Raw genomic sequence first — 13,614 nt, forward strand, 5'->3', positions numbered from 1 at the left:
CAGACAGAGTGAGCTTGAGGCATCCTCAAAGATCACACCTGTCCCGTCCTGCTTCTACGTTGGCAGACCGCCTCCTCTGAGCTCCTTTTGGATGGCAGAACAGCATGTTCTCTGATGGTTTATTGCCTTCCTGCGGTTTTCCGGGGTTGTGAACTTTATGAGGGTTCTTTACAGCCGTTTAACCTGTCTCCAGCTGTGTGGTGCTATTGTGGATAAGAAAGGATTGTTTGCCAGTGGGCCAAATCTTTATGTTCCCATATATTGGCAGCTACATGATTATATTTTTGGAAATTACAAGTCAGGCCACCCTGTTTTTTTTTTAGCTTACTTTATACTGCTGTTGTTGTTTGTGCTTTTTTCTTGCTCACTTTATGCTGCTGTTGCGAAACAGTTTCTTCACCACAGATGCTGTTTCTTCGAGGGCTAACAACTAACAGGTTTTAGGACTCTACCTACACAAACGATCCAAATTAAAAGTTTTCTTGATTTTTAGGACCATGATCCTTCTCTTTGTTATACACTTCACATTTCAGTTGTCACAACTGAGAAAAGTAAATTACAATAAACGGGTGTAGATTTATCTCATTCAGACATGCACACTCCATTTTGCATCTTTTTTTTGTACATTTCTATTTTATATGGAAGACTCTTAACTTTCAGTGCTTATTTATTTTTCTTTTCTCTTATTATATTATAGTAATGTTTATACACCAAGATGCCAAAGCAAAAAAAGAAAAACTACTTGGCAATAAACCTGATTCTCTTTCTGATTCTGAGAGCAAATTAAATCAAATATCTAAATTGAATCTAATAAATAGCAGTGGCAGCGGTGAATTACAGGATCGGCCTGATCTGTTCTATACAGGCTAATATGTTAGGAACAACACTTGATGAATGAATATCATTATAATGCACTGCACAGCCTTTATTAGAAAAAAACCCCAAAAAACCTTCCACTTGCATAATTCATATATTCTCATTTAAGATTGTTCTGTTCGTTTAGTCTTTGTATTGACATGATACACACTCTCAATAATGGTTGATATTCAATCTCAGAACCTTATGACAGCTGCCTCATTGTCTCCCCTGGGGATGAATGAGAAGTGCTAACTGTGTCATTGAGCTGTTTTTGTCATCCTGAACAGTGATGTGCATTTTACCTCTCACAACAGAATATAATTTACAACATTCAGTCCCATGAGTGCAGTTCCTACCTGCAGGGAGAAAATGAAAAGTGACAAAGACTGAACTGAACAGAACTTCTGTCAGTGAAATAATATGAGATGAATGAATGGTGGCTGTATGTATGAGCTAGTAGTTGAGTCTGCATATAAAATGGATCATTATATATCATTATAGGTAATGTGCATTTTCGGGGGGGGTCACTCCTAGAAGCATGAGATAAGGCATGAAAGAAATTAAAAGTGGGCTATGCAATTCTAGAGAAATCCAATACAATGACAAATATCACAATATAATGTGAACAGTGACACACCAACTAATGTAACCAATGTTAGCTAAAATCCTGGCTGGAATAACAAGTTAGTGTCGTGTGGCTCGGTCCTAATCACTTTCTTTTTATTTACAGGGCCAGGACTGTGTACAAACACCAGATTTTTTTTCAGCACACACAGAGGAGAAAGTTAGCAGCCCATGAGGAGATATTTGGTAAATTTGAAAAGAAGTGTGTTGGAAAAGAATTGCATTACCTAGAATCGCTTACACCACCTTGAGGTTACTGTCCTTCCATCATTACTGTAACTCTGTCATTGAAACTATTCCCTAATAGTGATCAATTTTGATAAATAGTACCTATCTATAATTCAATCTAATAAGTATTCTTTCAGATTTGTAAGGTATGGGTGAGCCTGCAGTACAATGAAATAGTCGGAGTTCGCCCAGGTAAAGTGTTTCAGCAGAGCGGTTCACACTTTGCGTTTATTACATAACACATTTTTATTGCCAGACGCACAAATTAACACTCATTCTGGACCTCAACCCCGAGTGTAAAAGAACATGTAAAGACACATATAGAGACACACAAGCTATTTGAGTCCACGTTTCATACTTTAAAGCAATTACACCGAGATTTTACTGCCAAACACAACACCTGCTAAGTGCCTGCAGACACAATGAAAATGAAAGAATTAATATCACCTGATAAGGCAACATCCTATATATTTAGATTTATTACTCTATTTTGAATGTTGTTCTTTAGTGGATGCAACAATATCAAAGATACACAGATTTGCATTGTTTAAACATGCTTGTTTGCATGATGATGATGAAAAAGTACAATAATCTATGGACACAAATGTCCGTGAGGCAGTGAAAAGACCATGCATATGTGTTTTAGTGTTTCTGCAAATAGAATGTTGTCAATCCAAATTCCTAAACAAAATGATTTAAAACAATATATTTGCATAGCAACTACAGCACAAATTAATCAGTGCCATTGAAAGACCATACGCTTTTTTGTAGCTCAAAGTGCTGAAAAAGAGACAGTGAGAGCAATGCAGAAGTGATCATATTTGTCAAAATAATTTATATAATTGCTTCAGAGCTTAAATAGTTGTGGACCACTGTGCTAATGCTACCACTGCAATTTATCAGTCATAAACATGTGCATGTCTACAGGCTCTTTGATCTGTAAATCATTTGTCATCAAGTAGTGCTGGTTAGCTTTGAGACTACGAGGTGTCGATTTGCAGAGGAGGCACATTATCAAGCAACATTCCCAGCTGCTTCGGGTTCAGGTGACTGACAGCCTGAGAGAATGAAGGCCAGACAGATAACAGCCCGTTAGCGAAGCAGAGTTTGAAATGTTCATATCACCGGTATGATGGGTTTGACAGGTTTCTAGGGTGCAAACTCACGCAAGGAGTACATATTGTACATACCCCGAATAAAAGAAAACACACAGCTGAAAACCTGTCACTGGGTCAAACATCAGTCAAACCTGGAGACATAAAATTCTTTCCCAATGAGATCGCTAAAAGCTGGAGTGTCATTTTTAGGCCAAACCATGTGTTTTATTGGATAAGTAGTACAGAATCAGCAACAATATATCTGTTTCAGTAATAATGTCAGTGTGTTTCATCTGATGACTTCATTCACTTTGCCTCACTCAGCATTATTGCCTATTTAGGCGGTGTTGTGGTCATCCCTCCGAGACTGCAGTTGCAGAGGTGCTGAACATTGTGATCCAATTCTTGGCATCGGTGGAGCTACAGTTGCAGACGATAAGGTTAAAAGTATAAACATATCTTGGCCAGGGTTCAGGAGTACCACCCTGCTGTGTCGCCCTGCAGATAAATGGGAAAGGAGGCGTCACTGATGCCAGTTGCGTGAAAAAACACTCATACACACATTAAAAATAAACTGCTAGTACTTTTCTACACATGCATTCAACTCTAACACAAATGTCCCACCACACATGCAACCAAGCAAACCCACAAACAAACACAACTCTGCTGGTGCACATTCTCTTGTGCACCCATGCTGAGGCTTATGCAACGGTTATTTCAAGGTCAGCAAAATGCAGCTTGTTTTCGTTGGAATCAAAGAGTTGACCTCCACCTCCGACCATTAGTTTGAAAGGAACTCAACAACCAAACACATTCCCCTGGACTTAGAAGATCAGAAGGCGTAGGAGTGCTCTACCTTTTTTAAGTAGCTGAATAGACCTGTTTGGTTCAAAAAAGAGAATGCGTCAACGATAATGTCAACTTCACCGAAAGCTTTTAAGAATCGAGCCAATATTTGCGAGGTGTGGCAGGATGCGCTGCAAGGAAGAATCTGCTTATGAAACTGAAACTGCAAAATAGGAGAAAAAACAAAAGGTCTGACTGTTCCATTCCACATGACACACATACACACTAACACATGCACATATAGAACCCTCATGCAAGGGTTACATAAATGTGTAACATTATCCCCGAAAGCAGATTCTTCACAACTTTAGATCACACGAAGACGTTCATCATCTTGACAAGATAGATGACTTCAGGTTACTGGCCCCAGTACTCTGTGGCATGGTGTCTGTCAGTCACGACAAACCTTCATTCAGAACAGCCTGTTTCGAGTGCTTTAAGACAGTGTCTTAATTAGTTATTACGCACGGTGAACACAAAGCTAAGAGTAACAGTAAACCATTTATACTGACAGGCACTTAACTAAACAGAAACCGGTTGTCATCGTGCTTTCAAGTGGTGGGATGAGATTTACTGAAATAATAGGTTTCGTGTTTCTGTTAATCTTTGTTTTCCAACTAGTGACTGGGGTCATTTCATGCAATTCTTTAATGAAAACAGCTTGCCACAGTTTTTGTTTCTGTTGTTTTTGAGAGATTTCTCTCATTGTGTTTTCCGTTCGCACAATAAAATGTTTTGATTCAGGTGTTGAAATCTAATTCATATCTGTTTAGAATGATAAGTTGCTGTTGTTTTGGTTTGCACTGTGCACTTCATCGAGCTTCAAAATAGATGGATCACTTTTAATGATTAGATGACAAGTTCATGTTCATGAATGTAAATTCTTATGTTGTATAAAACTTATATCACCTAAAAAGTTAGAATTAAAAACAAAGAAAACTTAGAGGTTTTACAATCTGGAAAAAATACAATATCCTCTATCCTTAGATTCTTGATTCAGAAACTACACAAAGGAGCCTGAAATGTTTGTACAAAAGCACAGAGCTCAAATCACTCTGGAGTTGGACTATTTTATTATTTATGAATGATGCACTGTGCATTTATGATAATAATATTCAATTTATACATTATAAATCAAACAGTTTTGCTAAATTATTTGTGAAATGTAACTTTTACTTGACTCTAAATTTGAAAGTTGAATCTCATAAATAAACATATTTTTTCTTTATCAAAGAATTTAATATGTGAATTATGATGTATCCTTGCGCGTACAGTTGCTGCAATTGTGACCAGGTACAATTCTAGTTATGCTGACCTTGATGCTTGACGTGTCTGCTGTTGTGTACAATAAGTCTTATTGCCGAGGGCATTTGCAGGTCAGACTAGGTAGTATGTTCCCAAAGTGAAAAAACCCTGTTCAGAGCAAACCACACTCATTATGTACACACACATGAACATACACAGACTTGTGAGCCAACATATGCTGCACGCTGAGTGAAGACAGTAAAAAAAAAAAAGCTGCACACGCAGGCACATGCATGCACACACACTCCTGACCTTCTTTCAGCTTGCTGTCTCTCTTCCTGGGTCTCTAATAACTCACTGCACACTTTATACACTGTTTGATAGCACGGTATTATGAATTTGTGTTGTCACATCATAAATAAACCCAAAGAGATAACCTCGGGGGCGACTACTGAATTAGACCATTCTAGCCAGGGGCATAAAAGTGTCGTCTGAGTGTGAGAATATGATGTATGATGTATACTGCCTGAGAGGTCTTGAGTGTTCCAGCACTCACTGTACCTACCGAACAAGTTGGATACAGATGCCTTTGTGTAGTAGTCAGAAGGTGCGTTTGCTTTTCCGTATATGACTCAGCCTTTTAACCCAGAACTCTTATTTAACCTCTTTAGGTCTGCCAAAGTGCCACTTCAGCAGGCTGAACGGCTGAAAAGATCACAGTCATTTCAAACGTACAGCACGTAAACAAAAGTCAGAATGAAAAACTCCAGGCCTCAAAAGGAAACAAAAAATCTGTACAAAATAGCTAATTTTTCTTGCATGAGTGGTTTTGAAGAAATTCTTTCTGTTGGGGTTTTTACTGTTTAATTTCAAATGTATAACCTACATGTGTCCATTATATTACTATATATTACTTATTAAAACAAAAACAAACGACTACTATGTAATAAAAAAAAACACTAGTATGCATTATATAAATACCAAAAATATGCAGCTAAAGACTTAGACAAAAAAGTGTATTTTATTAATTGCTCATGATCTATATGATCTACATGATCTATCGGGATATGACAAGACAGACTTTTCAAGTTATCAGAAAAGAATTTCAGACAGACCGTGAATAGAGCAGAATTTTTTGGTTGACCCTGTGTCTCTTAAGCATCGAAAATCAATATCTGATCTAATTATTAAACATTTCTAAGAACATTGCCTCGCCAGCACAGACAACATGTTCAGGGAGTGATGCCAGGCAGGTCGCTGTCCTAAGAGTTTATCATGTACAGCTGTGTTTGGCATCAAGTATAGATGCCCTGTTGACTGGTGTTGTGTTTGTTTTAGACGGTGACTCACCTCTGGACCAGAAAGACAGGGAAAGTGACAGGCTTTTTCATCCAATTCATTGTGCTACTTTCTCTGACACAGGTTGAGGACAGGCCGTTTAATGCCATGGATTGATACTGGCATGTTGACCATTACAAGGACAGGAGGTCAGACAGGATGGAAGGAGGGGTGCTTCTAGGTCACATCTGTTTCTGCTTCTTAGACCTGTCGGCAGAACTGATGTGTGCTTTCACACAATGGAGAAATATACTGGGAGGACGAGGTGAATTATTTGCTGAGGCAGTTGCTGTTTGCTTATGCAACACCGGCGGTTTTGGTAATTGAGAAGAAAGTATAAGAGTATTACAACCATGACATGATTTTGCATGTATGTGTATGTGCAGGCTGCCAAAGTAAAAGCAAGCACAAAAGACTTCCTCAGGGTTTTCTCAGTGCATAACAAATATTAGTGCAATGTGTCAGCAATGGGCCCGAGTCTAAGCATTTCGGATTGAAACTGTATTACTTTTTTCATGAAGAGAAGGGTGTGGTTTATTTCCCTCTTAATGAACAGCACTACATGGGTGTGTGTGGTTTTCTTCCCTTGTTTGGAAAGTGCACCTGATCCATGTCTTGCCGTGCAAAACAGAATTAGGATTAGAAATAAACATGAAATGTTATATCTTATGAAAGACAGCAGTACTTTGTAAAAAAAATAAAAAATAAAAAATAAAATGCCTTTCCAGGAATCACTGCACGGATTCTGAGGGACATTATGTCTGCATCACAAAATAACATTTTCCAAGGGTGTTAGTCTTGCCTGCTGCCTTGTCAAGTGAAATGCAGCATGAAATAGCCAGTGGCCCATTATGTTCATAAGCTGCAACCAAAATGAGATTCTTTTTAATGGTTAATAGTTGACAACTTTTCCTGAGGTTCTGGGCTTTGGTCACTCTATATTTGGTCTTGGATGAGGGGGTCGAACAGAAAAAGAATATTTCTCCCATGCAGTTTCATCCCAGGCATAAGCGGAATTCAGATTCTTATGTAAGACAGCTTTTTCATTGTCACGCTGGAAGTGCAGTTCCCTCCCATATTTGATTACACTACTGAAACCAGAACCCAGAGGAGGTTAGATTTGTTGATCTAGCTTTATGTTTCTCCTCCTTTTTCCTTCTCTCAGTTCACTCAGTTCACTCCCTCCCAGAACAGTTAAGAAGTATTTCTTTGCTTGGATCTCCTTTGTGTCCAACTGCCAAATAAAGAAGAAAAGGTTGGCCTTTAGAAGGATGCTTTTTTTTTTTTTTTTTTCCAGTGGTGTGGATGTTCTAAAATGAAGTACAGTCATTCATTCAAAACAGCCCTACTCTCAGTCAGCTGAACTCCAGACAGAAACCGTTTCGGGGGAAGGGTATTCAAATCAGTCAGTTTCATGAAGCCAATCAGAAGGCAGCGTTTGGTGAGCCTATCTTGCATAACCTCTAAGGCAGACAGAGCTCAGAGCACAGAGTCTACCTCTGCAGACTCAACAATCTTCACACGCAACACTCCCCAAGCAGAGGGTTTGTGTGTACATAGTGTGTGTGCTTAAGTATGTATGCTTAAGTCTTACTTTGCTTTGTTTACTTTGATTCCCTAAAGAACACCACAGCATATAGTTGTAATAAGGTATTTTAGACATTATAGGTCACTGCAATTTGAATGTAAGTTACATTAACATGTCATGTTTTGCAGGAAAGATTTTGACAATGTGAACATTAAAGTAAAACACATCCGCAATGGTGATTTTTTATTTCACTTTTTTATTTATTTTTATAGAATAAGACTTTTTTAGTCAGATTGCACAGTAACTAAATAAAGTAATCTAAAATATGGAAAATAGCGAAGGGAAAAATACACATACACAGGATGTGCTCCATTGTTTTGCTGGTCAGGATATGGAGCCATTACATTCTAAATTCATTAATCATACTAAAGCCCCTGAATGTTACCTGCAGTGCATGCTGGGAAAGGATCCAGCTCCCCGTCACTAAAAGGAGCAAACAGATAAAGGCATGGAAATAACACTGGGCATATTGTGACACTGAAATATAAGATGTACTACTATATGGCTGACAATACCTGATTCTTGGTCCTCTGAGTATTAACTGATCCAAGCAAAACGCTTTATTACACAACTTTCCAGACATAAACACACTGTTAACCAATGTTTTTAGTGTAGGAAATTATTTCTACATTTACAAATCAGTGTCCCATGCTGTATACTGTTCACGTTAATTTTAAAACTCTATATATTCTAAAAAGGAAAGGGTATGAACGTCCACATTAATTCAGTGACCAGTAAGTGTACAGTACAGTAAGAGAAGACATATAACTCTTCTCTTTCTTGGAGGTTCACATGTCCACTAATAAACAGCAGCCATATATTTGTTTGTAATAGATTCATTTTCTTTAGGGATGCATGAGCTTCTCTAAAAGGCCAGGACGCTTTGTAGAAAATATCAATGACGGAGACCTCAGTGCCAGATGATTACGTTTCAATTGCTCGATTCCTGTTATTTCCTGCTACCTGAGCTATCTATTAACAATAGGCTCTCACAGTGTCACTGAGATGAAAATAAACAGATGAAACATTTGAAATCCTCCTGGCTTTTCCTGGTGCTGCCTCAGCTGCAGTGTAGGACTCACAAAGCACTATTCAGGTCTGACTGTGCGTTTTCAAGGAGTTTCCTGAGGGAACGATATTCTGGCTCACTGACAAGACTAACATGCTCTCTCTCTCTCTCTCTCTCTCTCTCTCTCTCTCTCTCTCTCTTTTCTGCGGCCACAGGGACTTATTGGTCTGTGAATTGGATAGGAAGGATCACCAGCCTACTTCAGAATGATTTCCTCTCAGCTGTCAAAGCACCGGTCAGCCACTGAAGAGTGGGTTAACTCCCTTATAATGTCGAGGTAGAGCAGTGCTAGCTCAGGGCCCAGCTGCTTCCTGTGTCTGCGGAAGATGGAGCCTCTGCATCTGAGCTCGATACCGTCACTCTTCAGAAGATACTGGCATTCTTGGTAATGCTTTGCTATCATTAAAACAAATAAACAAACAAAACTTTCACTAGTGGGTGTGAGCAAGAGTCACAACTGAAATGCCTAAATGACATTATTATCACAAACTTTTTCAATATTACAAGATTTTGTTGCATTAGATTTTTCAGTTTCTTTTATTTTGTCCAGAACAGCTACATGTTTGTCCAAATGTGTTATTGCTGTGTTAGTGCTTTCTGTGAGTTTGACTTTGACCCATTAAGGTGGCTATCTTTCTTTCCCTTTGCTGCTTTGATAAACTTTTACCCTTCCACTTAAAGTTATGTCATGTGACACTGCATAGTGCTGGGTCAACTGACCTACATTCATTCAAACGTACAGCATGGAGACCCTCACACTGATCTCTGGCTCAATTGGTGTGTTTATAGGTCATGTGGACTGCATATGAGCGAACATTCCTGCTAATCGTCGTTAGGTTGAATGTGTTTGAAGGGCGCAGGTTCAAGGTGGACTGGGTGAGTTTCATTCTGTATAGCACAAATACAACAGACATATTAAGGTCAGGGTTTCATAACTTGTTCTTTTGTATCTTCCTCCAGTGTCCCTGCATCAGTTCTTCACCCTATAGGCCCCCCGACTAATCCGTTTACCAGAGCAGAGGTCAGTTTCTCTCTTGACCCGCCACACTCAACACACAGTTCAGCTCAATCTTGACTCATAACTGACGACAGGAAACAAATCATGTCTATGTCTCATCAAACTTACTTATATATCTACTCTGAAGCCACATTTTTCACCCAGTAAAATGCATACATATGGGGATGAATACTGTATATTTCTTCTACAAATGATACTGTATGTTGATTTTCAGTGATCCAGATCAGGTTTTTAGTCTGTAAAACTAATAAAGTTAATTTCATAAGTAAGGAAAACATTTTGACTACTTCATGGGATGTTAGGCAGCTGATATGGATTTGAGTTTCGCTGCTCCTGCTGGGGACCAGAAATTACATGCTGGCACATTGGAGTTAATTTCCAATAGTCTGTGCTTCTGTGCATAATCTAATCCAAAACTTGAAAGCGGATCACGGCAAAGTTTACCTCTTTCTAAGACCCCGTGTAAGGCGCTCAAATGTGCTTATCACGGCAAATAAGTTTATTTGTAAATAACAGTGACACTTTCCCATGGTGCTTAAGAGCCTGTTCTGTGCAACACTCACCACCCTCAAAAGCATGTACACACATTTACACATGCAGCATAAATGCATAAATGGATGGATATTGATGATTGTCCTGGCAATACACTCATTTGTATTCTGCTTGTTTTACTTAAAGAAAGATAATCAGGTTTATGGTAGCACTCCTGTACATTTTTCACATTTAAAAGCATGTCCCGAAGGCTGCTGCAGTTAATTGACTCTATTTATATGCATAACAAATATCACTAGGAAAGGGGGAAGCCTTCTGGTTTAATTTGGCATAGAATGCATGGGGAGTTTTATACCCCCATTTAAAATGATTTTGCTGGTTGCGGAGAGTAGCACAATAAATGTTAAAAGATGACGCCATGCCTTTTGGATTTAACTCAAACAACCTCAAAGTTTCAAAGTCCTAAACACACTGACATGCATCCCATTTATATACCTATAAAGCTAGTCAATGAAAACAGCTGCTGAATTGGCAGAAATAATTTTTAATGGGTGTTGGATAAAACACGTGCACAGTAAAGGGTTGGTGTGCAACCTAAGTCTAAGTAGTAGTGAAAGTGTTATTTCTCATCAACTTTACAGCTCTTTTACTATCCACCATATAACTAATTGCCAAATCTAAATTGAGATGTAGAATCCAACATACTCAAAGTACTGTGGTGTATAAAAACCCTTGTGAAAACTCTTCTCCTGTGACCTACACTGAAGATGCTGATGGGATTTGATGCCAAGTTGTCACGCTATTAGACTGAGTGTGTTCCCAGTGTGCACAGACAGAGAATGTCATCCTTGTTGAGAATGGCACTGCATGGTATTGGCCCATGTGGGAATGCCTTCATAATACAACAGTGAAGGCTCTTGTTCATACTGGCTATGACTGCATCCTTGGGAGGCGCTGGTAGTTGTCTGATAATGTCAAACTCTGGCTGAAGAGTCCCATTGCGTAAGCTGGACTGAGTCACTGGCTGACAATGCGTGAAATGTACCTTTGTCTAAAAAAAACAAATAAACAAAAAGGCAATAAATTGAGCAGTAAGTTGTTTGCTTTGGTCACAATATCAACATATGATAAAGATTTTGTTGCAGGACTGTCGTGGACATCTTAATACGTCAGAGAAAGGGGGAGAAAAAACAAAAATAACTGTATTCAGCGACCTGGATGGCCTTTTGCTGAAACTGCTGAAAAGCATTGTGCCACAAACATTTTAGACATTAATATTTACTGGCAGTATAGGTGTAAATGACTAATGTTGGCTGTTAGCTAGCTGAAAGTGTTTGATGTGGTGGAACAAAATGTTCTGGTAGTCATTAGATGAATTCAGCCAAATGGCATTTTTAAATGTGTGCCACTGACCAGTAGCATGAAACACATCCAGTAAAATGTTCTGTAAAAATTGCACTCGCCGATTAGTAATATTTTTTTCATACGAAATACAACACACCACACATTCAATGTAAATAAATTAGTCAAGACAGGTCAACACAAATAAACTCTAACATACAATAAGAAATGATTTTAAACATACGTAACTAAGGTAGAATTTTCTTCTAAGTGACAAAGCAAATATTTTCCTATCTTTAAGGTGAAATGTGGCTCAGTGCAGAGTAGCCTCGTTCGATTATATAATAGTTTCTATTTCTACCCCCTGAAGCTGTGCGGATTAGGCGAGTGAACGCATTTTGGATTGGTTTCCCTACTAGTTGGGTGCCTGTCAGAGGCTGGTGGTGTTGGGGTTTTAGTGTTCATTTTAGTGTTCACTACCAGCTGTAGATAAGTTAAACCTGCTTGGCACAAAGATGACTGCCAGATCCGGATAAGATAGATCTGGATAAGCTTAGGATTACGTTGCTATTGTAATCACAAATTTATTTTATTTTACTTTATTTTTTCTCAATTTAAGGGAAGGACCTGGAAGCGTACAAAATCATTTATATACAGTAGATTTAGAATTTAGCAACACAAGGTCAATATACAGCAGGCGAAAGAAGACATTTTTAGTGCATAGCTTTGCTGCGGTATTTTTTCATCCTGTGGTTTTAATGCAGCCATCAGTGAGGCATTATATGGGTCGTATTTTATTGGATGCTTTCTATTCCTAGATCCATTTGCGGTGTCCCCCAGGGCACTCATGGCCATTTTTTAAAACCATATGATAATGAGTTAAAATCGGCCTGCTTAAGTGAGTTATTTTTCATGCAGATGGTGCTGCAATGATAGTGCCACATTAAAATTTACAAATAGACAATGTGATAGTTATTTCTAACTTTTCTGAGAAAATGAAGGATTATATGTCATAATGTGATTAAACTGGTTTGCTGAACACATTTCCAGGCTCTAACCTTAACGTCTAGTGTTTTTAAGTGACCTCAGGTAACACTTCAGCTTTAGGTTCATATTATGTGTAGGGTTCTAAACTTCAGAGGTACTCTTAAACTAATACGACTAAAACCCAAACAAACACAATATAAAATGCAGAGGTCTTGCTGTGTTCTCTCTTCTTTTCCCCTCAGGGGGTTTCAGGAGTCAGAGTGGGGAGAGTAAATCAACAGCTAAATAGAAGAAGACACCTCATCTCTGTAGCTCTGCTGATGTTGTCGTATGTACACAGCAGCAGGACAGCGTGTTATTTTTGGTTCATATTTTTCAAAACAAAATCTTTTAAAAACAATATATACTCTGCTCCGTGCCATCGTTCCCCACCTCAAAGAGTTGAGTTGACACCTCAAAGAGTTGAGTCTGGTGGCCTGGCGCTGAAGGAAATCCCCTAATTCTCTGCAGAGGAGAGCGCCCAACGCTTCCTCCGGGGCTTTGGTCTGTTGATCTAGCAGGGATAAATGTTCTCTTTAGAAACACAATGATCTGTAATTTAGAAAATACTGTAGGTTAATTTTAAACCTCACAACTGTTTGCATGTTGGTGGCCCAAAACAAGACTGACAAGTTAATTGTTTGAAATTTAAGACCTTTAAAACCCCAAAATCATGTACTGTGACACCAGGACAGTAAATTGCACACTGCAGAGTCATGCCAGTCTTTCATCATTTTATGACTGTACACCATGGTGATCTAACACGGCACGATCCAGATTTCTCCAGACATAGCTCTCACTGCTTTTTGGGGATTTAGTAGCTATTTCCTAAGTTTTAATTTCT

General features: G+C 38.7%; 2 long non-coding RNA genes across 2 annotated transcripts; one reads left to right on the top strand and one right to left on the bottom strand.

Annotated features, from left to right (window-relative positions):
• Positions 1-3,007: 3,007 nt before the first annotated feature.
• Positions 3,008-3,730, bottom strand: LOC127374353 (uncharacterized). The gene is made up of 2 exons (XR_007887026.1): positions 3,664-3,730; positions 3,008-3,305 (listed from the first exon to the last, which is right to left on the bottom strand). It is a non-coding gene; the product is annotated as an uncharacterized LOC127374353 (long non-coding RNA).
• A 2,669-nt stretch (positions 3,731-6,399) lies between these two features.
• LOC127374351 (uncharacterized) lies at positions 6,400-11,491 on the top strand. Its single transcript, XR_007887024.1, has 4 exons — positions 6,400-6,555; positions 9,049-9,278; positions 9,683-9,769; positions 9,854-11,491. It is a non-coding gene; the product is annotated as an uncharacterized LOC127374351 (long non-coding RNA).
• The last annotated feature ends 2,123 nt before the right edge of the window (positions 11,492-13,614 follow it).

The sequence above is a fragment of the Dicentrarchus labrax genome, unplaced genomic scaffold, assembly GCF_905237075.1.
Source record: "Dicentrarchus labrax unplaced genomic scaffold, dlabrax2021, whole genome shotgun sequence".
Lineage (NCBI taxonomy): Eukaryota > Metazoa > Chordata > Actinopteri > Moronidae > Dicentrarchus > Dicentrarchus labrax.